This window comes from Macaca nemestrina, chromosome 8 (assembly GCF_043159975.1).
Source record: "Macaca nemestrina isolate mMacNem1 chromosome 8, mMacNem.hap1, whole genome shotgun sequence".
Lineage (NCBI taxonomy): Eukaryota > Metazoa > Chordata > Mammalia > Primates > Cercopithecidae > Macaca > Macaca nemestrina.
Genome location: NC_092132.1, coordinates 1,235,276 through 1,242,785, shown reverse-complemented (window position 1 = coordinate 1,242,785; position 7,510 = coordinate 1,235,276). Strand labels below are relative to the sequence as shown.

Sequence of the window (7,510 nt, the reverse complement as noted above, 5' to 3'; positions counted from 1 at the left end):
TCAGGAGTTTGAGATCAACCTGGCCAACATGGCGAAACCCCGTCTCTACTAAAAACACAAAAATTTTCTGGACCTGGTGGTTCACGCCTATAATCCCAGCTACTCAGGAGGCTGAGGCAGGAGAATCACTTGAACCTGAGAGATGGAGTTTGCAGTGAGCCAAGATCACACCACTGCACTCCAGCCTAGTTGACAGGGCGAGACTCTATCTCAAAAACTAATAATAGGCTGAGTGCAGTGGCTCACCCAGGAATCCCAGCACTTTGGGAGGCCAAGGTGGGTGGATCACCTGAGGTCAAGAGTTTGAGACCAGCCTGGCCAACATAGTGAAATACCATCTCTACTAAAAATACAAAAAGTTAGCCAGGTATGGTGGCACACACCTGTGGTCCCAGCTACTCGGGAGGCTGAGACAAGAGAATCCCTTGAACCGGGAGGTAGAGGTTGCAGTGAGCCGAGGTGGTGCCATTGCACTATATCCTGGGCCAAAAGAGTGAAATTTCAAAAGAAAGAAAGAAGAAAGAGGGAGGAAGGAAGGAAGGAAGGAAGGAAGGAAGGAAGGAAGGAAGGAAGGAAGGAAGGAAGGAAGGAAAGAAGGAAGGAAGGAAGGAAGGAAGGAAGGAAGGAAGGAAGGAAGGAAGGAGAGGAGAAGGAGGAGAAGAAGAAGAAGACGAGGAAGGGGAAAAGGGGAAGAAGAAGAAGAAGGAGAAGAAGGAGAAGGAGGAGAAGGAGAAGGAGGAGGAAGAAAGAAGAAGAAGGAAAGAAGGAAAGAAGGAAGGAAGGAAGGAAGGAAGGAAGGAAGGAAGGAAGGAAGGAAGGAAGGAAGGAAATAAAATTTTCCTGTTTAAGAAGCTAGACTCTGGTTTCGTACTCCTAGGCTAACCAAGCAAGCCCTCTCCTCCCAGCTTTCATTCTTAAGGGAATCCTTGGACCACTTCAGATCTTCCACCTCCCCAAAGGTCAAGTTTTGAGGGTGAGGAAAAGCTTCCTGGAGGAGGTGAGCCCAGCCAACTGGTTGTGAAGGGGAAAGGAGCATGCCACAAGTAGAAGTTACTCATACAAATGCCTGGCCCCAGGGATTGCAGGAATGAGAAACAGATGTGCAATTAAAGCCCCGACCCATGTGTGTGTGTGTAATGTGGGTATATGTGTGTGAATGTGGTATGAGAGTATGTGTGGTACACACTTATGCACCACACATACTCTGTAGTGTAAGTATGGAGTGTGTGGTGTGGGTGTGTGAATGAGTGTGTATGAATGTGTATAGGAAAATGTGCATGATGCTGACTCTGGGCATACTGCCTAGGAGTTAGCCTTGTTCACAAGGAGCAGTGCTGTAAAAAGAAAATTAAATCTAATTTTTAAATATTTAATTTTTTTTTTTTTTTTTTGAGACAGAGTCTTGCTCTGTCAATCAGGCTGGAGTGCAGTGGCACAATCTCAGCTCACCGCAACCTCTGCTTCCTGGGTTAAAACGATTCTCCTGCCTCAGCCTCCTGAGTAGCTGAGATTACAGGTACGTGCCAGTACACCCGGCTAATTTTTCTTTTTTTGTTTTCTGTTTTTTTTTTTTTAGTAGAGATGGAGTTTCACCATGTTGGCCACGCTGGTCTCAAACTTCTGACCTCAGGTAATCTGCCCACCTCGGCCTCCCAAAGTGTTGAGATTACAGACATGAGCCACCGCGCCTAGCACAGGGAGCAGTACTGTAAAAAGAAAATTAAATGTAATTTCCAAATATTTAAAATTTTTTAAAAATAAAACATATAAAATAAAAATGAAAAGAAGGAAAATGTGGGCTGGGCACAGTGGCTCACGCCTGTAATGCCAGCACTTTGGGAGGCTAAGATGGGCGGATCACCTGAGGTCAGGAGTTCAAGACCAGCCTGGCCAACATGGTAAAACCCCATCTCTACTAAAAATACAAAAATCAGCCAGGTGTGTTGGCACACGCCTGTAATCCCATCTACTCGGGAGGCTGAGGCAGGAGAATGGCTTGAGCTCGCAAGGCAGAGGTTGCAGTGAGCCAAGACTGTGCCACTGCACTCCAGCCTGGGCAATTGAGTGAGACTCTGTCTCAAAAAAAAGAAAAAAAAGAAAAAAGAAAAAATGGGCGGGGCGCAGTGGCTCACGCCTGTAATTCCGGCACTTTGGGAGGCTGAGGTGGGGGGCTCACGAGGTCAGGAGATCGAGACCATCCTAGCTTACACGGTGAAAACCCGTCTCTACTAAAAATACAAAAACAAAATTAGCCGGGTGTGGTGGGGACGCCTGTAGTCCTAGCTACTCGGGAGGCTGAAGCGGGAGAATGGCAAGAATGGCATGAACCCGGGAGGCAGAGCTTGCAGTGAGCAGAGATCATGCCGCTGCACTCCAGCCTGGGCTGGAGACTTTTGAGGCTCTGTCTCAAAAAAGAAAAAAAGAAAGAAAGAAAGAAAGAAGGAAAGAAGGAAAGGAGAGAAAGGAGAGAAAGGAGAGAAAGGAAAGACAGAAAAGAAAGAAAGAAAAGAAGGAAGGAAGGGAAAGAAAGAAAGAAAGAAAAAGAAAAGAAAGAAAGAAAAAGGAAGGAAGGAAGGAAGGAAGGAAGGAAGGAAGGAAGGAAGGAAGGAAGATTAGCTGGACATGGTGGCAGGTGCCTGTAATCCCAGCTACTTGGGAGGCTGAGGCAGGAGAATCGCTTGTACCTGGGAGGTGGAGGTTGCAGTGAGCCTAAATTGCGCCACAGCACTCCAGCCTGTGCAATAAGAGCAAGACTTCGACTAAAAAAAAAGTGCATGTGTGTGTGAGAGGATATGGTGTGTCTGCGTTGACAGTGTGTGATTTGTGAGTGAATGTGTGCATATGGCTGTGTGTGTGTTTGTGAGTTGCTGTGTGTGTGAATGTATGTAAGAGTGTATGTGGTATGTATGTGTTATGTGGGTGTTTGAGTGTATGTTGGCATGTGTCTGATTATGTGAGTATATATGGTGTGTGTGTGTGGTGTGTTCATGTGTGACAGGGGCCAGGGAGAGGTGAACAATGCAGCCAGAGGGGTCAGATCACCAAGGACGGCAAATGACATGCTGAGGAGCTTGGACTTGCTCCTAAAGGCACTAAGAAGACACTGGTGGTCTCTTTTTTTTTTTTTTCTTTTCTTTTCTTTCTTTTTTTTTTTGAGACAGAGTTTCGGAGTTTCACTCTTGTTGCCCAGGCTGGAGTGTAATGGCGCAATCTCGGCTCACTGCAACCTCCACCTCCCTAGTTCAAGCAATTCTCCTGCCTCAGCCTCCCGAGTAGCTGGGACTACAGGCATGCACCACCACACCTGGCTAATTTTGTATTTTTTTAGTAGAGATGAGGTTTCTCCATATTGGTCAGGCTGGCCTCAAACTCCTGACTTCAGGTGACCTGCCCGTCTTGGCCTCCCAAAGTGCTGGGATTACAGGGATGAGCCACCATGCCCAGCCGAAACTGGTGGTTTCTAACAGAGAATAATCATGTTTGTGCTTCAGAAATGTTATCCCAGATGCTACGGGGAAAATGGATTGGAGGGAGAGTAGAGTAGACTGAGACAGGGAGATGGATTAGACTGAGGCTGTTGCAGTCATCCAGGTGGGAGATGACAGCATGAGCTACAGGTAGAGAGAAATCCATTCACATTATTTAATAAGAAAATGGAAAGCCTAACTGCTTGGATGTGAGGGATGACAAAGAGAGCATCCAGAATGTATCTGTTGTCCCAGCCAAGGCAGATCTCTACAGTTGCCTTGGAGAATCTTTCTCTGGCCACTTCCTCACCCTGCCTGTTCTTCTTGGCCATTCCCTGTGACTGGCCTCCTTCATAGAGTCGGGTTCTTATTCTTGATTTGCCCTCATGAACTCGGCCTTCAATTCCTCTTTCTGGGTCTACCCTTCTCCCTTATGCTCTGTGCACAGCCCTGCCTCTGAAATCCCCCTGGTCCAGAGACCTGGCCCAACCCCATTTAGGAGGAACACAGGAGGAAACAGCTTGGGAGGTATGAACAGGGCTTGGTCTGGTGGGCTGTGGGTGTTTATAAGCATGTGCACCAGGCTCCTCTCAGTGCAGGACAGAGCTCAGATGGGAAGCGAAGGGGTGCAGAAGGGCAGGGCCAGGGGACCAGCTCTCTCCAATCTACCACATCCTGGCACAAAACTCCAGAGAGTACAAGAATTTCAAATTCAAATCTGACCTTCCAGGTTGTTACAAAGGTTTATTTGTCAGGTTAAGAAAACAGAAAGTAGCCAGGCGCGGTGGCTCAAGCCTGTAATCCCAGCACTTTGGGAGGCCGAGACGGGCAGATCACGAGGTCAGGAGATCGAGACCATCCTGGCTAATACGGTGAAACCCCGTCTCTACTAAAAAGTACAAAAAACTAGCCGGGCGAGGTGGTGGGCGCCTGTAGTCCCAGCTACTCGGGAGGCTGAGGCAGGAGAATGGCGTAAACCCGGGAGGCGGAGCTTGCAGTGAGCTGAGATTGTGCCACTGCACTCCAGCCTGGGTGACAGAGCGAGACTCTGTCTCAAAAAAAAAAAAAAAAGAAAGAAAAAGAAAACAGAAAGTAGTTTAACAGTTAGCCTGAGTAGTAACTTTTAACTACTCTGACATTTGGTAAATGGGCTTTCATTTATGCTCTTGACATAAATGCTCTTGACCACAGCCCTGCAAATGTTAGAGGTGAGCCTGGGAAAGGCAGTTTTGGAGGAAGAAAATGAGTTGCATTTGGGACAAAATGATTTTAAGATGTCCACACAACATCCACGTGGAGTGGCCAGAAGCAGTAGCACTATGAGCCTGAAGTTTGGAGAAGTCAGGTCTAGAGAGAAAAGATTCAAGAGTTACTGATAATTCAAGCTGAGGTAGGGGGTGAGGCCATCTGGGAAGAGAGTGCACAGTAAGAGGCTGAAGGACAGATCCTAACTGAGGACAGGTAGAGGAGCTGGCAAAGGAGCATGCAGAGAGGCAAGGGAAACTTCAAAAGCAGAATGTCACAAAAGCCAAGAGACAGCTTCAAAGGGGACAGTTTCAGCAAGGTAAAGGACAGTGTCAGCAAGAGGTCAAGCAATAAAAGTACTAAAAATATCCATAGCATTTAGTGGACAATTCATGACACTGGCATTCATGACCTTGGTTAGAGTGATTTCAACCATCATAGGTGGAATGACCGACCAGGGTGAGGTGAAAAGTCAGCAAGAAAATGGAGAGAAAAGATGATGGAGATACTTAATTCAAGAAGTTTGACCTTGGGGTGAGGGGAGTGGACAGGGAGAGGGCAGTAGCTGGGAGGGCATGGGGTCCAGAACTTCTTTTCAAGGTGGCAGAGACCTGAGTTTGTTTATATGTGGAAGGAAGAGGCCAGGAGAGACTGTTGGAAAATACGCAAGACAAAAAGGATACGTTATGGGGTGGGGGGTGCTCTTGACTGAAGGAAGAGAGTCTCTTCCACTGTCCTGGAAGGGAAGGAGGAAGGAGAGCATGAGTGTGCATGCCAGGTGGTGGGAAGCTGAAGGAACTCCAGACCTATGGCTTCAATTTTCTCTGTTCAAATGTTCTTCTCTGAGAGCAAGGATGGAGCAGGGAAGGTCTGAAATAGACTAATAATGGGGGGCTGGGCACGGTGGCTCATGTCTGTAGTCCCAACACTTTGGGAGGCCGAGCCGAGCGAATCACCTGAGGTCAGGAGTTCAAGACCATCCTGGCTAACACAGTGAAACTCCGTCTCTACTAAAAATACAAAAAAAAAAAAAAAAAATTAGCTGGGCGTGGTAGCAGGTGCCTGTGGTCCAGGCTACTCAGGAGGCTGAGGCAGGAGAATGGCATGAACCCAGGAGGCAGAGCTTGCAGTGAGCCGAGATCGTGCCACTGCACTCCAGCCTGGGCGACAAAGCGAGACTCTGTCTCAAAAAAAAAAGGGGAGGGGGAAGGAACTGAGAGAACTTGGAGGGTCTGACTGAATGGCGCAACCATCTCTGGGATTTGCAAATGCAGCAGCCATCAATCTCCTGCCTTCTCCAGCAGCATTTGGCAGCCTGAGGGCCGGCATGGGGGAGGCAACCAGGCACTGCTGAGGATGGCTCAGCAAGAGTTCAGGGACATAAAAGCTGCTCTGGCTGAGAGGGCAGCCAAAACCAAGAGTGCAATCAGATGGAGAGAAAATAAAGAGGCCTTTGAGTAGAGATCTGGAGAGGCTCAGAGACCAGGTGGCCAGGAGCGATCTCTGACCAAGACAGAAGGTACAACTGTGTGGTCAGTGTGGGTAATCTGAAGAGGCAGGAAATCAGAAAAGGTTGGCCGCTGGCCGAATTAACTTCACCAGGACAAAACAGGCACCAAGAGCTTCAGACTTGGCTCCGTGCACAGGGCAGGTGGGAGATGCAGCCAGGACAGCATTCAGACTGCAGGGCCTCCTGCTCCTGAGGGCTCAGGGACTTGCAGGGAGATATGGCTGTTGGAGTAGCTGGGGAGACAAGAAATGAGGGCCAAGATGGGGGCCCAAAACACTAAAACAGTAACTGCACTGAAAACCGGCTCCTGCCCCCACTGGTCAGATCTGGCTCCTCCACACAGAGGTCAGGTGACGGGTGGGACAGCCGTCAGCATGGGACAGGCAGTCAAAAAAGGAGGACTGAGGGCCTGCTCTAGCCACCAGCATCCTCCCCATCCCAGCCCTCACCATCCCTCCCTCACCTGAGCCCATATACCTACCTGAGAACCCTCTCCCCTTAAGGCCACCTCGTCCTGCTCTCCCACTGCCTCCCCCAGGGGCTGCAGCAGGTTTCCTCCGGCAGGGGGCAGCCTTCCCTTAGTTCCGGAGGGCCTCCCAGCACTAACGCCGGCCCCCATGCCACAGCTTCCCACACACCAGAACCTGCCTTGATTTCAGGACCTGCAAGCTCCACAGATGCGTCCAGCCCCTCAGGACCCGTCAATTCCCCACAAGACTCTACCCCACAAGAAACACGTTCCCACTCAAGATCTGTCCCTCCCTACTCAGGACACAGCCTTCCCCTCTCAGGACCCTCCCCGCTCAGGACCCACTTCCCTCAGGATCATCTACCCTCAGGACGCTGTTCCCTCAGGACACTCTTCCCTGAGGACCCTCTCTGCTGAAGAACCTCTCGCCTCAGTACTCTCTTCCCTTGGAATCTTCTCCCCTCAGGACCTTTCCCCTCAGGACTCTCTCCCCTCAGAACCCTTTCCCCTGAGGACTACCTTCCCTCAGGACGCTCTTCCCTGATAACCCTCTCCCCTCAGTACCCTCTCCCCTCAGAATGCTCTTCCCTCAGGACCACCTTCCTGTAGGACACTCTTCCCTCAGGACTCTCTTCTCTGAGGAACCCCTCACATCAGGACCCTCTCCCCTCAGGACCTTCCCCCGCAGGACCCTCTCCCCTCACACCCCTCTTCCCTCAAGATCCTCTTCCCTCAGGAACCCCTTCCCTCAGGAGCCTCTTCCCTCAGGACCCACTGCCCATAGGACCCCTTTCCTTCAGGACCCTCTCCCATCAAAAC

The 7,510-nt window shown here is 49.9% G+C and overlaps 1 protein-coding gene across 4 annotated transcripts in view; it reads left to right on the top strand.

The window, feature by feature from the left end:
* LOC105488474 (spermatogenesis and centriole associated 1) overlaps window positions 1-7,510 on the top strand; it is a 38,667-nt gene that overhangs the window by 1,286 nt on the left and 29,871 nt on the right. The window contains exon 2 of one of the 4 annotated variants that reach the window (XM_071067620.1): window positions 1,399-1,516. The exons of the other annotated variants lie outside the window; for them this stretch is intronic. The gene's annotated coding sequence lies outside the window, so the exon portion shown is untranslated. The remainder of the gene's footprint in view (window positions 1-1,398; window positions 1,517-7,510) is intronic. 4 annotated transcript variants of the gene reach the window in all.